Source organism: Mesoplodon mirus (assembly GCF_964341445.2).
Source record: "Mesoplodon mirus genome assembly, chromosome: 19".
Lineage (NCBI taxonomy): Eukaryota > Metazoa > Chordata > Mammalia > Artiodactyla > Ziphiidae > Mesoplodon > Mesoplodon mirus.
Genome location: NC_138995.1, coordinates 37,704,557 through 37,727,460, shown reverse-complemented (window position 1 = coordinate 37,727,460; position 22,904 = coordinate 37,704,557). Strand labels below are relative to the sequence as shown.

At 53.8% G+C, this 22,904-nt stretch overlaps 1 protein-coding gene and 1 pseudogene across 17 annotated transcripts in view; one reads left to right on the top strand and one right to left on the bottom strand.

The window, feature by feature from the left end:
• LOC309795681 (BRD4-interacting chromatin-remodeling complex-associated protein-like) overlaps positions 1-17,313 on the bottom strand; it is a 66,453-nt gene extending 49,140 nt beyond the window's left edge. For 8 of the 16 annotated variants that reach the window (XR_014292317.1, XR_014292318.1, XR_014292319.1 and 5 more), the window contains exon 1: positions 16,385-16,592. The gene's annotated coding sequence lies outside the window, so the exon portion shown is untranslated. Of the gene's footprint in view, positions 1-13,322; positions 13,469-16,384; positions 16,593-17,254 lie in introns of those variants that run through there. The other 8 variants (XR_014292314.1, XR_014292315.1, XR_014292316.1 and 5 more) reach the window with 8 other exon arrangements.
• The window catches only part of LOC309795684 (zinc finger protein 541-like), a 141,490-nt pseudogene that overhangs the window by 66,054 nt on the left and 52,532 nt on the right, over positions 1-22,904 (top strand). The window lies entirely within an intron of this gene.

Sequence of the window (22,904 nt, the reverse complement as noted above, 5' to 3'; positions counted from 1 at the left end):
CAAAGAACACCAGAGATAAACCAAAAATGAACAGTAAGATAGAAGATTTCAATGCAGCCACATCAGTAATGAGGGCAAATACGAACGGTCTAACCCTGCACCGTCCACTCAGAGAGGCCTCATGTGACTGCCCAGCCCTGGGAACGGAGCTAGTCCAATAAGATGTTCTGAGTGGAAAATACACACTGGATTTCAAAAACTCAGTGCGGGATGGAAGGCGGAAAACACGTGTTGGCGAGGATGTGGAGAAATCGGAACCCTTGTGCATTACTCGTGGGAATGTGAAATGGTGCAGCCACCGTGGACAACAGTGATTCCTCAAAAAGTTAAAAACAGGGCTTCCCTGGTGGCGCAGTGGTTGAGAGCCGCCTGCCAATGCAGGAGACACGGGTTTGTGTCCCGGTCCGGGAAGATCCCACATGCCGCGGGGCGGCTGGGCCCGTGAGCCATGGCCGCTGGGCCTGCGCGTCCGGAGCCTGTGCTCCGCAACCGGAGAGGCCACAACAGTGAGAGGCCCGTGTACCGCAAAACAAACAAACAAACAAAAGTTAAAAAGAGAATTACCAGATGACCAAGCGACTCCATTCCTAGGTGTATATCCAAAAGCACTGAAGGCAGACTCAGATTCTTGTATGCCAATGTTTATAGCAGCACTATTCACAATATCCAAAAGGTGGAAATAACCCAAGTGTCTGTCTATTATTGGATGGATAAACACGGTGTGGGCTATTCAGACAATGGAATAGTATTCGGCCTTAAAAAGGAAGGAAATTCTGATAGATGCTACGAATGTGATGACTATCCTTGAAGACATTACGGTAAGTGAAATAAGCCAGACACAGAAGGATAAATACTGTATGATTCCACTTATATGAGGAAGAAGTGGTCAAATTCATAGAGAAAGAAAGTAGAATGGAGGTTACCAGTAGGTGGTGGGAGAGGGGGATGGGGAATTATTGTTTAAGGGGCACAGAGTTTCTGTATGGAAGGATGAACAAGTTCTGGAAATGGAGAGTGGTGACGGTTACACAACATTGCAAATATACATAATGCCACTGAATTGTGCACTTAAGAATGGTGAAAATGGGAAATTTTAGGTCACGTGCATTTTACCACAATAAAAAAGACTGTAAAATATCTCATTAGTGACTTCTAGACTGATTACGTGTTGAAATAATAGTATTCTGTATATAACAGGTTGCATAAAATATATTCACATTAATTTTCCCTATTTCTTTCTCCTGTGGCTACTAGAAAATTTTAAGTAACGTATAAGTGGCTAGGGTTTTCTTACTGGACAGCACTGGTCTCGACATTCCAATCATCAAAAGGACATAGACTATTTGCTGTCTGCAAGAGACACACTTTAAATGTAAGCACACTTTAAATATAAAGACATATATAGGCTCACAGTCAAAGTTCGAACCAAAAAAAAAAAAATCCATAGAGTAGAGGTTAAATAAATTATGGAATACTCCTCCTCCTTTAGTTTGCTAAAAGAACGGGTTCTGGGGGGAGGGGTGGGGGACGGACGAATTGGGAGTTTGGGATTAGCAGATGCAAACTATTATATACAGAATGGATAAACAACAAGGTCCTGGGACTTCCCTGGCAGTCCAGTGGTTAAGACTCTGTGCTTCCAATGCAGGGGACGTGGGTTTGATCCCGGGTTGGGGAACTAAGATCCCACGTGCGGCACAGTGCAGCCACACACACAAAAAAAACTTAAAAAACAAATGAACAAACAAACAAAAACAACAACAACAAAAAAAACAAGCTCTTGGGAACATCCCTAGTGGTCCAGTGGTTAAGAATCTGCTGTCCAGTGCAGAGGACGTGGGTTCGATCCCTGGTCAGGGAGCTAGGATCCCACATGCCTTGGGGCAACTAAGCCCGCACACCACACCTAAGCCCGCGTGCGCGGCAACTACTGAGCCCACGTGCTCTGGAGCCCACGTGCCACAACTGGAGAGAGAGGCCCATGCACCACAGTGAAGAGCTCATGTGCCACAACTAAGACCCGACAAAGCCAAAAATTAATTAATTAATTAATTAATTAAATATTTAAAAAAAAAACAAGGTCCTACTGTATAGCACAAGGAACTGTATTCAATATTCTGTAATAAACCACAATGGAAAAGACTATGAAAAAGAATGTAAATATATATGTATAACTGAATCACTTTGCTGTACAGCAGAAATTAACACAACATTGTAAATCAACTATACTTCAATTAAAAAAAAAAGAGTGGAGCTCTAGATTGCTGCCATGGAAATAATTCTAAGACACTTGTTCAAGTTAAAAAGCAAGCTGTAGAATAATTCATATGGTACGTGTGAGCAAGAGGAAAAAAATGTATGCACAGAATAGAGGGGTAGAAAGAATGCACCCAAACTCCTCACATAGGGCTCCTCTGGAGAGGGCAGGACAAGGGGACAGTGAAAAGACTTTCATAGTGTTATATATGACTTTTTTCCGTGTCGAATTAATTCATACAGATCTGCCCTCAAACTGGCAAACCCCAAAGAGTTAAGGAATCTGATCTTAGCCTCCGCATCCAGTGCAGGGCCCTTGAAGCAACTCGGAAATCGTCCGGAAACCACTCTACCCCTTGCTACTCAAAGGAGCGGCCTCAGTGTCCCCTGGGAGCCTGCTAGAAATGCAGAGTCTCACGCCTGCCACAGACCCGCTGAATCAGACCCCGCATTTGAACAGGCTCCCCAAGGGATTCGTGTGCACGTTCAAGTTTGAGAAACTGTTGATCTGCAACACAGCCCAATCTGTCTGCACAGACTTAGTAGGTACAGACTAAAGGCTGGTCAGTGATAATAATAGCAGCCAGCACTTACAACGGGCTTATTAAGTGCCAGGTGGTGGTACCTTATCTCAATGAAACGCCACAGACATCCCACCATGTCCCAGATCATCTCGATCTACAACCCCATATCTGCAATTCCAACCTCCAAAAATCTCTAAAAACCATCCCTTTGTTTTCCCCTTTACTCACTGTGGGGCAAAAGCTAACCTGCAATGACTATCCTTATGTATCCTTCTTAGTGTAGAACAGCCACAGATATATTAGCAGCAGGAATAGTATTTGCTGCAGAAATCTTTAGCCTATTTGGGGAAGGGGAGCTGCCCTGCCTGGCTGAGGGCTGTTCCACCTCACTGCAGCCTGCGCTGTGGTCTGAAATATTCTGAATGTTGACACACCTCGGAAGCTGCTTACTGCCATAAATTTGCAGCACATCTGTTGACATGTGACGTCATCTATGAAACCTCCGAGAGGAAGGCATCAGGCCCCCCCCCTCGCTGATGGGGAAACTGAGGCTGCGAGAGGTGGTGGGCCCCTGCTCCGAGTCCCGCAGCTGCCTCCAGGCCAGATCTGCCTCCGGGGTCCTGACCCCTTCCTTGCAGGTCTCCCTGTCAGTCACCCACCGGGGTTCCCTCACAAACTCACAAACACATCCGAGGAAGCTGGGGGCGCCACAGTTATGTTAATGAAGACGCCACCGAGGGTAAAAAGGGAAAGAGGAGGGTGGGACGGCACCCTGCTGAGCCGGGGCCTCCACTGGCTAAGCTGAGACCCAAGCTGGATCCCAGGGCAAAAAGCGGAGTGGAGGGGGGCGGGGCAAAGGCAACTTCCTGACTGTGGGCTTTCAGTCCTGGTCCCTGTAACAAGCAAACAGTGAGGCTTTATGGCTAAAAGCCTGGGCTTTGGGGCCAGACTGCGACCCCCAGGGTGGGGTGGGGGATCCCCAGTATACCCTTTAGCAGATGTGTGACTCTGGGCAAGTCACTTAACCGCCCAGTGCCTCAGTTTCCTCATCTGTAAAATGGGGATGCTCACTGCACCTACCTCCTAAGGTCCTAACGTGAGTAACTGAGTCAGGACTTGTGAGGGCCCTAGACTGGTGCCCATGGCCGTGTGGGCTGTTATTATTATTCTTGCTACGGTCATGAGCTGTGGAAAGCTCCTAACTGGATCCACAACACCCCTGAAATCCTCCGCCAAAGGTTGCGATGTAGAGTCAAGCATGCGTTTCTCTGGGGGAAAGGTCGGAGGCCTCCGAGCAGGTTCCCCAAAGGACCTGAGCCCTCCTTCCCCCACACTAAGGACCACCTCGTGCTCTTAAGACCTTGTCCTGGAAAAGATAAAAGGCGGCTGCCTCTCCCAGCTGGGGCAGGACGGCCAAAGCTCTCGCCCTCCCAACAGCTGGCAATACCACCGGCCTCCCCCGCTCCCGCCCCCCACCTCCTGCCACCCCCTCCTGTCTCCAAGCAGCTTTGCACTGGCCTCCTGAACTCCTTCCCAACTGCACAAACATCTTTCTTCTGCCTTCACACCCCTCTCTTCCTCACCTCCTGACCTGTAAGGAAGCTTCACTCTTGAGCCCAACCCACCACCCCCCTTCCTCCCTCTTCTTCTAGAATCTTCCTTTGCTCCTTTCCTTTTCTCTAAGCCTGCTCAGATCCTAAAACTCTCTAAGCCTGGTCCCTCACTCATGCAGTGAATACTGAGTCTGGACGCATTCCCAGTCAGGTCCGGGGGATGAATCCTCACACAGAAGCAAACCGCATGACATGGAGAAAGTTGGACAGGGGCGTCAAGGAAGGCTTCCCAGAGGAGGCGGTATTTAAGCAGAGGCCTGCAGGACAGGACGAGGAGCCCAGAGACAGGAAGGAATGGGAGAAGGTCATGGCAAGTAGAGGCAAGGGCAAAGGTGGGGAGGCAGGAACAAGCTGGGTGTGGGAAGAAAGCAAGGTGAAAGGGCAGGAGATGAGGTCAGGGAGATAAGCCCAGGCCAGACTAATGGGGCTCTGTGGGGGGAGGTGAGATTAGACTTTCACCTGAGGGCACTAGGGAGCCATAAAGGGTAGCAGGATTTTTTTTTCCAATCTCTGGCTGCCAAGAGCTCCATCTGCCTGCCTTCCGTCCGTCCATCCGTCCATCCATCCATCCATCCATCCACGAAGCCATCCTTCTCTCATGACTCCTCACCATATTCCAGTCTGGCTTCTGCCCCTACATACCCATCAAACCCAGGAAACCTTTGCTTCCACAACAGCCTCATCCAACCCAGGAAGCCTGTCCTCAGGTCCATGGAAGTTAAACCTTTCTAAAAACTCTCCCCCTTTGTTCCTGAGAAGCTGATTCTGCCTTATCCTGCTCCTCCTCCCTTTCTCTGTTTTGGCCAGAGAAGCTCCCACCCCTCCCTACACGTGGGTGGCCCGCCTAAGCTGACTCTCCACCCTCTCCTGTCCTCTCCCTGGGGAATCATCCCCATCCCTGGGACTTCAGTGATCACTCCATGTCACCGTCTCTCACTCATGATGCCTCCAGTTCATTCATTCATTCCGTCTGCACCTCACCACCAGCCGAGAGGGTGCTGGAGCTTTACTCTCTGGGGTTTGTGTTCCCCAAACCATAGACACCACTACAGCATCTCAAGAAAGGGCACCTGCATCCACTCAGTTGCTCAGGCCAGTGACTTTGGATCATCCTGGACTCCCTCCTTCCCTTACCTCCCATCAACAAAACCAAAGCACCCCAGATCTCAGCCCCAGTGTCCTGGGTCCTCTTTCCCCGTGAAGCTTCAACTGGCCTTTGTGCAAAGTATCCCAGGTTTCTCTCTGCTAGAAATGGCATGGAGCCCAAAGCCTGCCCCCAGAAGCCCTCTCCTCCAGGAAGCCTGCCCTGATGCACCAACATACCCCACAAGCAATGCCTCCTCCTGGCCTTCACCAGCCCGGCTGACACTCCTGAGACACTGATCTCACCTTGCAGGGAGGATGGGTGTGTTTTGGGTTTACCCCCCTCCCCTGTCCCGAGTGCAGAGCTCTGAGGCCCGGCACAAGGGAGGCCTGCTATGTGGGTCTGAATTAACCAGTACAATGCGCCTGGATTCACATCCCTGCTCTGCCAGCAGCTAGCTGTGTAACCTTGGACAAGGCACCTCACCTCCCACTGTAACTGGGAAAGGAAGGCAACCCAGGGGTCTGGCCCTTGGGAAAATTCTAAGCAAACCATGAAAACTGCACCGCACGGAGTCCCACAGCCAGGAGAAGCAACAGACAAGATGCACAAGTAGCAACACAGGAGGCCTGAGAGTGGGTGTTGGGCGACAAAGACTCAGAAAGAGAAATGCAGCAGGATCCTCTGTAGAAAGCAAAAATCCACCACACAAAGCAAACAGTTTGCCAGGGCACAGAACAATTTGCCAGGGCACTGGGCCAGGGAAGGAAATGAGAATACAAGGGAATCTTATACAGATAGATATATATAGATATATATATATACACATATGCACTTGCATATATGTGTATATAATATACACATTTACTACATGCCTATTATACTGCTAAGTTTAAATTTACCACTAAATTATTACATAAAGTATAATAATATGTAACATATATTAATGTATGTGTGTGGGTATATATAGTTTACTGTTCATTTGCTTAAAGCAGACTTCTGTTAGGAACTCCCTTAAATAAATCTCCCTATTCTGCTACAGAGTCTGGCCGGGGGCTCTTCAGGCCCAGAAGTTGGCTCAGTGTCCCCTGTGACCAATGCACACACGACTCCCTGCCCCTTAAAGGTCGCAAAGAAAAAATAGGACTGTGGAAGGGGGACGGGCTCGGGGACGGGCAAGGGCTGGGCAGATGTCAGGGAATTCTGCTGCTCCAGCTAAGGAGACAGAAATCTGACAAAGGAAAACAGCTCCTCACGGAACAGCTTTGAGACTTTAGGTGGCAAAGCACAGGCAGCCCGGAAGGGCCACAGAAACCAGAGGCAAAGACGGAGCAGAAGTTTCCCGGACATTTTTATCAACTTCGAGACCTGAGTCTTTGCCCATTTTAGCATCTCTGTAAAAGGAGGCGTAACTTACAGCAAATGGCTTGTGTGAACACAGCATGTGTGGCTTCCAGTCCTGGCTGAACTGAGGAGGGCAGCACCTGAGCGCCCCCCTCCAGCCTCAGTCTCCCTGCTGAGCAGTGGGCAGTCCTGACCTGTCCCATGGGCCCTGATTCACTCCGTCTCTGAAGACACTGAGGGAGCGAGTACTGGGCAGTGGGGAGGTGGCTAGGGCAGGATGGGCAATGTCCATGGACCAAGTGTCAAGTGCAGTTGGGAGACCCATGGCTGCCTGTCCTGGGTGAGGGGCCTGCCGGTGGAGCTTTGCCACTGCAGGCAGAGCCCTGCAGCTTTGAGGGCTGGGCTTCCTGAGCCAAGGAGCCACTCAGGGGTCGGGCTTCATAAAAGTGGTGGGGGGATGGGCCCGGGGGGGGGGCGGGCAATGAAGGCAGCTGAGCCTGGCTGGGGGCCTCTCGGGCCCTACCCACCAGGACTCCCAGGAGATGCGTGGCACCCCGAGATTGGCATTTTTGGTGCTTTGGAAGCAGGTGGGTCACACTTTTTAAGAAACAGAATAGCGACCGCAAGCACAGGCTCTCTGCTCCCTTTCTCCATGCCTGTGACATGTCCATCCTGCAGTCAGTCAGTGAGTCAGGCAACAAACATTACACGATTCCTACTGCACACCAAGAGCTGAGAACACGGGGCACATCATTTCCCTCCTTCTGTAGTTTATAGAATCTAGTGAGAAAGCCAGGCCTGAAGAAAAACTCACGGGACACCTACATCCCAATGGGGCTACGAGGGGTGGAGCAGTGAAATGGGAGAGCGTCCCTAGGCCGGAGGCTGAGGCTGGGAAGGGCACCCAGGGGAGGGACAAATGGGATGATGAGACTTCAAGGGGGGCGGGGGGGCAGATTTCTCTCTCCCGAGAGAAAGGAGGTAAAGCCTTCCCAAGGACTCCTGCTCAGTGATAAAAAGGCTAAATCTCGAAACAGTGATGCTGAGCTGAGGTGCTCAACCCAAAGGACCACACACGTCTGCGAGATTCAAGAAGAGGCAAGGGGGCTTCCCTGGTGGCGCAGTGGTTGAGAGTCCGCCTGCCAATGCAGGGTACAAGGGTTCATGCCCCGGTCCGGGAAGATCCCACATGCCGCGGAGCGGCTGGGCCCGTGAGCCACAACTACTGAGCCTGTGCGTCTGGAGCCTTGCTCTGCAACAAGAGAGGCCGCGATAGTGAGAGGCCCGCACACCGCGATGAAGAGTGGCCCCCGCTCGCCACAACTAGAGAAAGCCCTCGCGCAGAAATGAAGACCCAACACAGGCAAAAATAAATAAATAAATAAATTAATTAAAAAAAAAAAAAGAAGAGGCAAGGCAGATCCACAACAGGATAAACAAGCAGCGGGCCAGTGACCCGCTGCTCTGGGAGGGGGTGTTGACGGTGAAGGGGCACAAAGGAACTTTTTGGCTGCGATGCGAACGCTCTGGATCTCGATGGGGTGTGGATTACACACGCTGCTATGGTTTGGCAACACTCATGGAGAAGCACCCTTAATCTGTGTATTTCATTGTATGCCAATTACACTCAATGAGAGGTTGGGGGAGAAATACATACACACATACACACACACACACAAAACTTTCTGTGAAAGGGGATGCATGGGGGCTTCCCTGGTGGCGCAGTGGTTGAGAGTCTGCCTGCCGATGCAGGGGATGCGGGTTCGTGCCTCGGTCCGGGAGGATCCCATGTGCCACGGAGCGGCTGAGCCTGTGAGCCATGGCCGCTGAGCCTGCGCGTCCGGAGCCTGTGCTCCGCAACGGGAGAGGCCGCAACAGTGAGAGGCCCATGTACCGCCAAAAAAAAAAACAAAAAAAAAACGGGGGATGCATGTCCACAAAAGCGGGAGGGCACTGGGCATGTTCTGGGGAGAGAAGTGAGGCCACCGTGGCCAGAGCCTGCTAGGCCGAGGGGAGCCTGGCCTGAGAGGGTAAAGAGCTGAGAACTCTGCCGGGGGCCCCCGTCACCTAGCCTGGAGGGCTTGGTGTTCGAAGATGGGTGAGGTGCCTTGAAGGACAGGAGGGAGGTTACAATCTAGCCAACTGCCACCATCATCCCGTGAGCATCTGCGAGCAACAGCCTGCCCAGTACCACATAGTGGACGAGAGGCAGGGCGGCATCCATCCTCTGGAAAGGGGGCTCCAGGCACCTTCGATCTGCAGGTGTCCTGGAGGAATGGACCGCCCTTCACCTCCAAGCTGCGGAGGCCACCGGGGCTCCCTCCAGGGCCCCAGGGGTCATTAACGAGGGTCCCACAGCCATAGAGATGGTCCTCCCTCACTCCGCACACAAGGCTGCCAGGATGGGACATAGGGGACACAGGAGGCTGGCGGGGGGGGGGTTAACTAGAAGTCAACAGCCCCCTCCAGCCCCTCGAAGGACAAGAAACACTTTGAAGGAGAATTATAGAGGATGGAGTGAGCAAAAGCGGGGGATTAAGGCAGCCAGGCCTGGTCAGGGGCTCCAGGGATATAACCCTTCCTCTGACCCTCTTACCTCTGGAAGGAGCATTTGGTTACAGCCTCCACGGAAGTGATAACTAACTACAGTGACAATGGTGACTGCTACCTTCTGCAGAGCGCTTACTCTGAGCCAGGCACTTGCAAAAGACTTTTCCACTCAGGACCTGATTTAACTGATGCAAAAGCTCTTGAAAGAAGCATCGATTTATTATTCCTGTACTTCTGGTTCTCTAATCTGGAATTAGAGAAAGGAAGTAACTTGCCCCCAGGTCACAAGGTTAGAAGGGGCAGAAAGAGGACTCGAACCCGGGCGGCTGACCCAGTAACCCCTCACTGCCGGGGTCATCTGTCCATCCCCCTGCCACTGGCCCACCTTCTCTGACTGTGATTTCTGCACAGAATATCAGAACCCACATCCAGGCATAAATCCCCAAGCCCGTGTGATCAGAAACAGCCACCAAGGTGCAAAGCCTGGGCTGGCCAAGACAGGATGGGAACACAGATCAAGGACAACCTGACCAAAGTTTACGGCCTGCAGCCTCGATTTCCCCAATCTATGAAATGGGCCTAATGTCTCTTCCAGCACAGAACAGGATAGAACCCGGAGGTGATGAAACAGATTCTGGATACCAAAAATAATAACACCATTAGTAACGATAATGATACAATTGAACTGATATGCTATCTGGAATTTGCTTAAATGTACTCCAGCAGAAAAGGGAAAAGAAAGTGCAGGGTGGCGCGGGGGTGGGGGAGGGGGGCGGGAGGAGGGATCAGCGGAAAATTGGTGAAGCTGGCGATGGGTACACAGGGGTTGATTATTTTATTCTCTCAACTCTTGGTAGGTACTTTAAAATTTCCATGATAAAAAATTTAACTAATAACAAGCAAAGTGAATTTTCACCGCACTCCTGCAAGCCGGGGTCTGTCTTAAAAGCTTTCTACATCTTCACTCATTTAAGCTTCACAAAGACCCCATGAGTTCTGTTACAGATGAGGAAACTGAGGCCCAAAGGGTATTTGATTGCCTTGGAACCTTCCCTCTGATTAAAATGCCAACATTGACTGCCCGGGGTTTTAGGGGAAGGAGGCAAGGACGCAGGTATCTAATTCCACAGGAGATTTCTCTCCATCATCATCATCATCATCATCACCACCATCATGACCATCATCACCACCAACACCATCACCACCACCACCACCACCACCATCACAGCCACGGACATTTTCTGAGCACTTGTGACATGTCAGGCACTGTGTTAAGCACTGAACATCCGTGAGCACACAGGTAGGTCTCCCATCACAGCCGTTCTTCCAGATGAGGAAAGCGAGACCCAGAGCAGGACAGCCCTGTCTGTCCCCAGGGCCATGCCGCCGCAGCAGCCTGCCCTGTGCCCTCCGCTGCTGTGCGGTTTAGAATGCCAACAGTGTTCCCTATGTGCCTTTCAGGAAGACAATGGAGAGCTTTCAGAGTGGCGAAGTCAGCGTGGGGCCCACAGGAGAACAGTAACCATAGTGAAAATAACAGCAACATCAGATGCTCCTTCCCGAACAGCTACTGCACGCCCGGCTGGGGAGGGCGGTGCCTCCTTCGGCCCTCACAGCCCACCTGCCAGGGAGCCATCATGGGCCCATTTTACAGACAAGGAAATCGAGACCCAGAAAAGGATCGCTTGCCCAAGGTCACGCTGCAGGTAAGTGCAAAAGCCAGCATTCCCTCCCCTGCCTGCCAGTAAGGGGGCTCACAGCCCAGAATTAAGGGGCTCCTCACCCCAGGAGACAGAACTGCCATAGAATGACAGATGACACCTCCACCGAATGACTCAGCTAGGCTACCCATGCACCTTGATGGGTATTATTTAATCCTCACGACAACCTTTCCAAAAGTAGGTACTGAGGTGAACCCATTTAACAGAGGGGACAACTCAGGCCCAGAGCCAGCAAGCCCCCTGCCTGCATCCATTCAGCCAGCAAGCGGCAGAGCCGGGATTCGAATCAACAGAGCCCCCACCCTTGACCTCTACACCAAGTGGCAAGCACAGGGTGCAGGCCACAGGCAGGAAGGAAGGGGCAAGGAGGTCACAAGAGGCAAAGACAATGGATGGATGGGTGGGATGACTTGAACAGGAGGGGAAACGATTTCCTTCAAGATACAGCTCCACAGGTGCCTCCCAAGAGTGACCGAATGACAAACCGCAGGCTCTTGACCCAGCAATCCCGCCTCCAGGAGTTCACCCCGCTGGCATACCCACTTCCCAGTAAGACAAATGGATGCATGCCCTCTGGCTCTGCACGCTGAAACTTTAGGAAACACCTCCATATCCGTGTTGAGTCAAGGAGGATTTGCCCACACTGAGGAATACAATGCACCTGAGAAAAAGCCAAAGAAACGCCTCCATGTATTGTGCACATCTCCCAGGGAGATGAAGTGAAAAAAGCAACGTGCACAACGACAGGAAGAGGGGGCTACCATCTGTGCAAAATAAATATTTTTTAAGACATACACAGGTATATAAATGTGTGCGCACAGAACATCAGGATTGAGGAGGTGCTCTGGGGAGGCGAGTTGGGGGACCAGGGATGCCCCGGAGGGTAAAGGGGGAGACTTACTATGTTTGAGGTTTTGAATTTGTCCCATGTGGATGTATCACTTAGAAAAAAAGAGAAAGAGAGAAAGAAGCTGCTTCCCCCTTGGAGCCTTTGCAAACCACCCAGACAGAAGGCATCAAAGTCCCCCAGCAGCCTTGAAGACAACACTTCTCTCGAGCCTTCTCCCGGATCGGGTCCCAGTATCATAACTGGGCCCCAGGTCTGTGGCACACAGTAGGCCCTCAGGAAGTTTAATCGGGAACAATTACAGACAGACAGGCCCTCTCTCCAGCTTCTCCTGCCAACAGATCCCCCGCCACCATGAATACCTGCAAACTCAGGACACAAAACTGTCGCCAAACGAGAAATGTCTTAGAAAACCTTCTCTTTTCCCGTTGGGGGATCTTGCATGCCACTGAGACACAAAGGCTTCAGTCAATGGGGATAAAACTCTATTGGTGGTACCCCAGGCAGGGGAGAAGTCTAGGGAAGGAAGGAGGAGGGAATCCTTGGGGACCAGTCAACCAAACATTTCCCATGTGTCTCTAGTGTGACACAGCCTACGCTGGGGAGCCAACTGAGACGGGCCCTCCGCCCTCAGAGAGCGGGGACAAACTTGGATATGACCTGGTGAAAAAGGGGGGCAAGTCATTCTGATTGGTGGGAGAGCATTTTACATCATGGACGTAAAACAGGCAACTTGCTGTTTCCACTAAGAGTCAGGGAGCCTGGTGGGGGAAAGACCCCGAAGAGACAGAGGTGAGAGAACCATGCTCCCCCCCCCACCTCATCCCTGCAGGGCGGGAGAGGGAGAAAGGCAGCCCCTCACTGCTTTCCAGGCCCAGGCCAGCTAGAAAGGAATGCCATGTTTTCCTGTTTCCAATTAACTTCCCCCCACCAGCAGCCCTCCGCATTCTTGAGACCAGGAATCAAGACAGCCACGGGGGAGAGCTGGGAGAGCAGGCAGGAACTCTGAGGGTGGCTGGGCCTGGGGCTCAAAGGTGACCCCCCCAGGACCCCGGGGTACCCACACCACACCCCAGGACCCTCCTGCCAGGCCCCCTGGCCTTGGTGCTGACCCCTGGACCCTTTCACAGCCTCTCAGAGGGGAGAGGGGCAAGACCCCACATCCCCAGGGAAGGTTGGGGAAGGCCCCTGAGGCCTCTGGGAAGGAAGCGGGCAAAAAAGGGGGGCGGAGCATAGGCCTGTCACTCTTGGGCCTCACATTTCCCCCCTTTTCCACTGCCACCCTGCCCCCCCAAAATCAGTTCCAACTTTCAGGAAGCACTCACCCTAGAGAGACCTACAGCCCCTCCCCTCCTGCCCCCACCCCACAGGAATTATGATTACTTATGATGCCTGTCACCTCAGGAAGGTATTTGCAGGGTGTCCCTCAAAGTGTTAGCTTCTCTCCAATCACACCCCGGTCCCTGAAGTCTGGGCTGGAGTCCCCTCTCAGCCATGGAACAGGTTTCCGCTGGACTCAGTTTCCTCATCTGTAAAATGACAAGATCGCCCGTATTGCCCCCCTCACTGGGTAAGCTGGGCCCTCCCCAGCCCTTCCTCCTCCTCCCCACCGCCCCCCCCCCGCCACCAAATGTGTATTTGGCACCAGTAAGTGCTGAAGGGGCGGGGTCCCAGAGAGCTGGAGGCTGCTGAAGGGGTGGGGTCCCAGAGAGCTGGAGATGGAGGGTCACCAAAGCAGAACTCCTTACTTACTGCCTGCCCTCACCCACCACCACAGGGAATTCCTCCAAGGCAGATGCCTTTTGCCATTCACCCGAAAATACCCAGCACCCAACTTTCCTCCCCACCCTACAGGCCTGCCATATCCCCGTATGCTGAAGGAGAAATAAAAATAACACGCTTGGATAAAACTTTCAGTCACCGCAAGGTCAGTTAAGGAAGCTCTACTGATCCCCACCTGCAGATGAGGAAACTGAGGACTAGTGAGTTGAATCTAGTGCCTGAGGTTACAGAGTGGGACAGGGAGTCTGCCACCCAGGCCCAGGGGAGAACGGACAGGGGAGTTCTCTGCCAGCTACATCACGGCGCCACGGAGGGTCACAGGGCAGAGCGATGACGAAGGTCCCTGGCAGCTCAGATTCCCGCCCAGCGGGGCTGAGTCCCAGCTCAGATGGAAGAGGAAGAGGATGACAGAGGGGCCACCGACCAAGTGCCCCCCAAACCCCAGACAGCGAGGCCTGGGGCCCCCCTTCTCCTGACTCCACACCTCCAATCCTCAGCTTCTGCAGGCAAACGCTCTGCTCCAGCCACAGGTGAAAGCATCCTGCCCTCAGCCCAGCTTCCAGATGCTCCTTACTCCTTCCCCAAACGATCACTCGGGGGGCTGGGGGCTGGGGGGGATTCGGCGGCTCCTTCCTGGTATTATCTACATTTGAGACTCAACTGAAGTCAAAGGGACAAATTGCCAAAGAGGGGTACAGGAGAACCTAAGAGTTTTGAGCTGAGTTGGAAAAACTTGAGACGGTTACAGATTGGGGCTGTGTGACCCCGGGCAAGTCACTTAGCTTCTCTGAGCCTCCATTAGCTTGTCTGCAAAATGGGAATCACATAACTGACCCAACTTCCTCCTCGGGTGGGGGCCAGTGGGTAGTGCACCTAACAGTAGCCAATCCCTAATGCTCTCTGGGTAGGAGATGTTATTTCCACCTTCCAGGAGTGGGGGAGCTCTGGGGGAGGGGGGCTGTAGCTAAGCACACCCCTTAAGTCTCACTGGACGCTGGCACATGGGAAGGGGGTGACTCCTCAGCTGTCCTCCTCCCCTGTTCTCCCACCACCCTAGCAGGTCGGCGTTGACTGAGGCCCCCATCCCCACCCCAGGCGAGGGGAGAGGTGTGAAAGCACAGAGCACTTCTCAGAAATCTCAGGCGTGAAGTCTGGGGGTGTTTCTAAAAACTGTTTCCCTGACAAGCGCCCTGGGAAAGGAGGTGTGAGGGAAAAGCAAACCCTCAATACATCCCCAGATCTAGACTATCGGAGGGCTGTGTGACAAAAGGGGCTGCCTGTCCGGGCAGAAGGCCGAGCACGGGCAGGAGCCCCGGTCCGCGTACACCAGAGGGCTGGGACCTGTCACCCCGGCCTCCGGGGAGAGCTGACACAGCGGCCTCTGACCCCACCTCCCGGGAAGTTCAGCTGCTCAGAACCACAAAGCAAAACAAAGGCGTGCGGAGAGGAAGGAGCCGCCGTGCCTTCCAATCACCGCTGCCTCCCGAGCCCGCCCGCGGCTGCTCGCCCCGCTCGCCGCTGGCCTCGGACCAAGGCCTGGGCAGACCGCGGTCCCTGGTCTCCCCGCGGCCGCCCGTGACAGGAGCCGGAGAAGCAGCCGAGGGGCAGCGAGGGATGGGAAAACCAGATGGCTCCATCCCTCCGCCCTCCTGCTCCATCCCTCCCTCCGGGGGCCCGCGGCCCGGCCGCCCTCCGCAGGGGTCCGGGGAGGCCTCAGGCCCGGCTCGTCCGGGCTCACCACAGGGAAAGGGCTGCCTTTGGCTAAAGGTCAACACCCGAGCGCGGTGCCCGGGCTGGGCCTGGTGCCTCCCATTGCTAGGCCGAGGGGGTGGAGATGGGGGGCCGCCCCAAATCTCGCAGGTGACAGGGGTAAGCCTCACCTCCCTCTCCCCCCACCCCCCGTAGCGGCCCCCTCCGGGAACAACCAGCTAGCGGGGGCGGGGGTCAACTTTCATTGCTGGGGGGTGGGGGACCAAGTCAACTCCTTTCATTGTTTCGGGGCAGTGGGGAGGAGGAGACCCAGTGGCTTCCTTCCGCATCCATCCCTCCCCAGCAGGCCGGAGGCCCCGTTTCTCTCCGGCACCCCCGGAGGGATCTGAGAAGGGAGCGCAGGGGACGGGCGAGAGGGGGAGACGAAGGCTCGCCAGCTCCAGCCGGGAAACCACCATCCGCTGCCCCATTGCCCTCTTCTTCCCCAAAAGGCAGGGAGCAGGGCGAGGGGAGGGGAGGGGAGGCCCCCCCGCACGGGGGTCTCCCCACCCCTCCCCCCGTGGGACGTTAGGTCTCGTTTTTCCGCCGCTCCATTGTATCCCCGGCAGCCGGCGGGAGGGCCGGGGAGGCACCGGGCGCCGGGTTTGGGCAGTGGAGCCCGGGGTGGGGGGGGGGTCCCCGCAGAATCGGGGCGGCGCTGATGGAGAGACGCGCGGGGTGAGGGGGGGCTGCCGGGGGTGGTGGGCGCCGAACAGAAAAACAGGCAGCGGGCGATGCGCCCCGGTTGGGGGGCTAAGTGTGTGAGTGTCGGGGGAGTGGGTTCGGCCCCGGCTCCGGCTCCTCGCCGCCAACCCCCACTCCCCCCTCGCTTTTGCGCCCTGTCACAGCCCCGACTCGCAGATAGAGAGAGTTAAGAGATTTAAAGAGAAATTGCTACATTGTGAGAAACTCACCCTGATGTTTGAGCAGCCGTCGACGCGGGCTCTCCGAGACGGCCCCGCACGGGCTGCAAAGGGAGGACCCAGAAGGGGCCGAACGGCCGGGCCGGTCAGCGCACTGCCTGATCGCATGGCGGCCGCCCGGCAGCCTCCGCCAGGCCCCTGCCGCCGCCCCGCGCCGCGGACCGGGCGCCCCGGACAGGCGCCCGCTCCGGGCGGGACCCCTCGGGTTTGCACAAAAAAAAAAAAAAAAAAAAAAATTTTTAATTACGTGCAAAAGAAAAAAAAAACCTTGCAGGTTTTGTGTTCCGCACCCCCCTTTCCTCCTCCTCCTCCTCCTCCTCCCTCCGCCCTCGCCGAGGGACGGGCTTGGGGGAGGCCCCGCCCCGCGACTCAGCAAACCAGCTTCGGCTCTGGGCTTCGAGCTGCGGGCCCGCGAACGAATGGGAGGCTACGAACGCCCCGGGAGGGTGACCTCCGCACCGGCACCGCCCCCTCCCCAGCCCTAGTCCCGGGGGTTCGGGGGCGTGCCTTCCCAGGCTACTGTGGAGTCTGCCGACTGCATCGAGCGATGCTCCGGATTAGGGGGAAAGGCTAAAGGGATTCGCCCTCCCGTATCCCGGGCGCCCAGCCCGTCTGGGGAGCGGGCGCGGTGCGCGCTGGGCGCGCCCCGACGCGGGGGATGGTCGCCGGGCGGGAGGACGCGACCAGGGGGAGCGCCGAAGGTTCGAAAAGGTAGCGAGAGTCGTGGCTGGAGGAGAGGGGAGGCCCCGCAGGTGGAATCGCGAAGGAGCCGGGAGTCGGAGCCAAAAGGGTGGAAGGCGCGGGGGATGGGGGTGCTTTGGGGCTACTGGCCGGGACTCCGAACGCGGCTCGCTCACTCACCTCAATCGGTCTTTTGAGCTGCTACGCCCCGGGGAGGGCGCCGGGGACGTGGGTCCGACCTGTCTTAGAGCCTCCTCGAGGCCTCTGGGGCCGCGCAGATGGGACTCCCAGAAGCCCCGGGACGCCTCGGTGGTGTTGGGTCTGTTTCCGCCCCGCGGGGCCGTGTACGCCTTGCGGGCGTGACACTTCGATTAGCGCGTTCGTTCAGGGAACGCTTGCTGAGCGCCTGCTGTGTGCCCTGCGCCTTGCTCGGGGCCCATCGAGCACCCAGACAGCTCGGAGCTACCCTGCCGGGGCGCACAGGCCAAGGGGACTTATATTCTGGTCTCTTCTTACCTTCTGTTTCCCCGGTGCCCTGGAAAAGCCATGTGTATACCGAAGCAGCTCAATAAATGTGTGTTGAATAAATGAGTGATTGAGATCTATGTGTTTTAAGCTTTAGAATTGATCCTGGCATCTTGGTGGCACTACGCATGTTCTTTAAGAGACCACGGAGGTTAAGCGTGCTGACTCAAACCAGTGAGCCTGTGCTTCACATCCTGCCACTTTCTTTGCTGTGTGACCTTGGACAAATTACTTCACCTCTCCGCGCCTCCATTTCCAAGAGGAAATAATTAATAGGCCTCATTTCATAAGGTCATTAGGAGAAAATGTTCTCATGGAGAGCAGCATCGGACAGGAAGTGCCAGATAAGTGCTGTTATTCTTGACTATTATAGAAAAAGGAAACTTGATCAATTCCAGAAGTGAACACGTGTTGCCCCAAACATAAGACAGTGGTCAGTCTATAACTCATATAGTTATAGTAGTCATCCATGGCCCACTGAGGTATGTGACCCTTCCAGGAACAGCAACATACAAGGACATTATTTTTGTGCAGCTTGCCCTTCCATTTGCTAAGATTGAGCCACTGGGCTACACCTTGGGTATTCATTTACCTGGATGCCATTTTTCCAGTCTTCACCAAGAAGAGACCTCCAGGAACTCCCATCTAGAGACCTTTAGCTATTCCCACCTTGCAGTGTAGAAAACTAAATTGGCTCAGAGAGGAGGAGCGTTTTGCCCAAGGTCACACAACTGGGAAGTGGGACCTGATCTGAGCTGGGTGGCACTGATGTCTCTTTGTTATAGCTGCCAACCCTGGGGGACTCGGAACTAGGGAACTGACTGGGGTTCAAAGGTAGCAGACCTGAGGCATTGCGGGGGGGTGACTGTCCAAGTTTATTCATTCATACAGGAAGTATTGTTTATGGGTATCCAGTGTGTGCCAGGAATATAGCAGTGACCAAGAACACCCTGTTTCCTGCCCCATCGCTACCCCCCACCCCCATTCCGCAGCTCACAGTCGATTAGGGGACACAGACAATGAGCAAGTAAGCAAATCAGTTTCCCCTGCCCTCTGTAGCAGGTTCCAGGCTTCTTAGGTGCATTATGGTATCTAACCCCCCCAACCCCCCCAACACACACCCCAGAACAGTGCTTGGCACTTAATAAGGGCTCAAGAAAGATCTGCTGAGCAATGAGATAACACCCACCTTTCCACAGGCATACCTGACCTCTTAGGAGATGGTCTTGAGGCCAGGCGGCCTGGAATGGGCATGGGTGTGAAAGAAGCCCCCAATCTAGCCATGGCTGGCAAAGGCCTGGGAGGTCAAATGTCCAAGGCCAGAGGAGGGGTCTATATGGGCCCAAATGGGAAGAGACCTGCTATTCTTTAGGGGGTGACACACCCCTGCCCTTTGAAACTCAGATGTAAGTTGTAAGTTCCAGGTTCAGAATCGGGTTGGCAGTGAGACCCAGATAGGTTCAGCAACTTGCCCCAGGGATACCCAGCCAGGGGAGGGACTAATCCCAGATGTTCTGTTACGAGTCACCACATGAACCTGGGGCAAGTCACTTCTCCAGCTCCTCCATTTTCTCATCTGTAAAATGGGACCGTATAGTCAGACACCAAAATCCATCGCCCCGCAACATTTTATTCTGAACATTTTCAAATACGGAAAAGAGGAAGAAATAGGATAAATACCCACCACCTAGATTCAACCATCAGCATCCTACTCTACTAGCTTAATCACACATCTGTGCATCTATCCATCCATCAAATCCATCTGTTTTTGATGCATTGCAGCCATCTGTTTATCTCCCCCGAACACATCATTAAGCTGGTAATCCTAACTAACTCTTCGCTTTGATAAACACTCTGACAACTCTTAATACCAACCCCTGGGCCAGCCGCTGACTCTCATTTAAACCTCAATTCTAACTTTTTTGTGTGGAGAAACCGGTACGGGGAGGGTAAGAAACCGGATCAATGTCACAGAGCCGGGGAGTCAAACCCAGCTCTGTTTGTCCCGAGTTCAGACGTTATGAAGGCCATGGAAAGGATGAAATGGGACGAGGCACATAGAAGCTCTTATGGGACAGGGACAGAGCAGCATCCAGATGCAAGAAATTAGGACAGGAGAAGATGCACCCACCTTTTCTCATCTACCAAATACGCTACACCTCTGTGCTCAGCTGGGCTCTGGACACAGGGTCCTTGCCTGCCAATATGGAACTTAATCCCATATAGGTCATGATATTTTCTCTCTCCTAACATAGGTCTGGGCAGGAGACAGACACCTCACAAATATTTGCTGAATGAGCTTGGATTTCTGGACCCCTCATCTCAACGTTTAATGGACTGTTTTAATTATAACCGTGCAGCTGAAAAGGAACAGCAGGAAACCCATTTGCTGTGGAAAGTCCAGGACACTGGAGAATTAACCTGCCCTCTCCCAGGGGCTGTGATGCCTTGTTCCACTTTTAGCCCACCGGCTCCAAGTCCCCCTGGTCCTCCCAACCCTCCAGCTCAGAAACCTCCCCTCTCCCACCCCCAGTACCAGCGCATTTTCTAACCCCTCAAATTTCTAGTCCCCTCCAATTTCTAGTCCTTCCCCACCCCACCCTCAGCTCTCCCAACCAGATCCTAATACCCTTTATCTCTGACTCCTACACCTCCTACCCGTCCAACAGCCCAGTTCCTACCCTGAGGGAGCCTGACCAGAGCCTGGCCTGATTCCCGGTTCTCTACAGAGGCGTGGTTTTCCTTTTGCTCCCTCCCTCCCTCCCTCCCTTTCTTTCTTAACAAGTCGTTTGTGCCTCTGAAAGTCAAAAGAACGGCCTTCGCGGCTCCCCCCTCGCACCCGCAACTGCAAAGTCTAAAACTTGGCCAACCCAAGTTCTGTTTCTTGATCTGGCAAGCTGTTTCCACGGGTGATTTTCGTTTTCAGTTGAGCAGCACGCTTAGGATCCGTGCACTTTTCTGGAGGCATGTAACACTTCAATAACAAGAAGGAACAAAGCAAGAAAAAGCCTTGCCCAAAACACCCCTGCTGGTCCCTCCACTTCTCGTTCAATCCGACTTCAGGGGAAAGTTTTCATCAAAGACCTCTCCAGGATCCGAATTCTAGCCGCCAGGAGGGGAAAAATAGGAGGACTAGGAGAGCACTGCCTCCGGAGCGACCTGCGCCCTCTGACCGCGCCCTTTAAAGATGGCTCGTACAGCGGGACAGTGCTACTCCAGCACGCAGCTACACTGGCTCTCCTGGAGCGCCAAGACCGCGAGCGGCGGCAAATCAGACAGCTACAAGCCCACCCGGACCTTGGGTCCTCAGAGCGGCAGGGGCGGGGGGCGGGGCCTAGTCGCCCGTTGGCCCACGCCGGGGGGCGGGGCCACATCTCCGTCCCGCCCCCATCCCCCGCCTAGTTAAATAGGCTTCGCGCTGGCCCAGGGAATTATTCATCGTGGGGCGGGCCTGGGTTTGTTTACACGCTGCCATTGGCTGGATTTGAATCGGCCCGACTGCGGGCCGGCCGCGGGGCGGGGCGCCAGAGGGCCCCGGCCTGCGCCTGACAGCTTCAGCTAGGCAACCCACGTAAGACGCGCCGCCCAAGCACTGGAACCCTGGAGATGGGGATACTCTAAGTGGAGGCTGGCAGTGGGGGCGGGCAGGTTGAGGCTTCCGCAGGTTTCTTGATAAATGCTAACCAAGGGGGTAGGGAACATTGTTTCTGTTTTCATAAAAAAGTGGTAAGGATAAACAAACCCGAAAACAACCTAGCTGTCCATGGATAGGGGACTCATTAAATAAGCTGTGGTCTGGCCCACAGGGGGACATGACCTAACCGTAAAATGAGGAAGTAATACATGAACCGACGCGGAATAAGCTATGAATTCAGTTAAGGGGGAAAGGCAATGAAGGAAGAAGAGTGTATAATAATTTAAGGGGGAGGTGAGAATATCTAAGCTGCTGCTCGCTAAACGCACAGAATATCTTCGAAAGCAGAAACAAACTGGTAACTGCAGCGTCTGTGGGGAGGGAGACCGGGGTGCGTGGAGGGTAGATCTATTTGGACCTTTGTAAAGTTAGAAACTTGTAAACAAATAGTAAGTTCTGAGAACTCTCCCTTTTCATCCACGTACCTCGAAGCAACGGCCCCTAGGAAAATTCTTGACTTGGCTATAGAGGCCATGGACCCCCGACCTGCGCCCCCTACAACCCACAATGGTATTTGGGGAATTGAGCTGCTTCACGTACTCAGGACCAACAGAAATCCAGATTCAATGAAGAGTGGCTTTATTTATTAGTAATCACTGCAGGATTTAACATCCCAACGGAGAGGGAGGGGCCGCTTCCTGAGAGATGCTAAGTGGGGGATGAGGAGGAGAAACCAGCCAGGCCCTCTTAGGAGAGAGAAGAGAAAGTCAAAACTAGGAGAGGCCCCTTTAAGAAGGGAAGCCTGCCTCCTCCGGACAACGACGCTGGCGGAATTGACCTGCAGAAGGGAGAGTTGTCCGGGTTTTGACTTTTATTATTCCTCTGTGTTCCGGGAGATCTGGAGCAGAGAATGAGAACGACTTCCTGCAGCTGAGATTTGACCTGTTATGGATCTTACTTGTTAAGACTTCCTGTGTATAAGTTCGCTACAGGGTTTGTGAAACATTGTTTTTAGATGGCTGGGAAAGTCACCCAGGCCTGGAGTGAAAACTTGACCGGCTATGAGATGTTCTAAGTTAACGCCTACCAGCCAGAGCTGGAGCTGCCAACCCAGGTACATAGATAAACTCGGTGAATGCCCAGAAAGATCCTAGCAGCTTCTACCAGCCTCCCGTTTTACGCCTGTGGAAACTGAGGCACAGAGAGTTATAGAATTGCCCACATCAGGCGTCACAGGGATTCGGACCCAGGCAGCCCTTCTCCAAAGTTCATACTTTTTTTTTTTTTTTTTTTTTTTTTTTGCGGTACGCGGGCCTCTCACTGTTGTGGCCTCTCCCGCCGCGGAGCACAGGCTCTGGACGCGCAGGCTCAGCTGCCATGGCTCACGGGCCTAACCGCTCCGAGGCATGTGGGATCTTCCGAGACCGGGGCACGAACCCGTGTCCCCTGCATCGGCAGGCAGACTCTCAACCACTGCGCCACCAGGGAAGCCCCAAAGTTCATACTTTTAACCACCATATGACACTTGCCCCTAAAAACTTTTTTGTCTTTTGATGCATTGTTTTAAAAGCTATAAGAAGCTTAATGCAGATTTTTTTTGAATCTTTGAATTTTATTTATTTTTTTATACAGCAGGTTCTTATTAGTTATCTATTTTATATATAGTAGTGT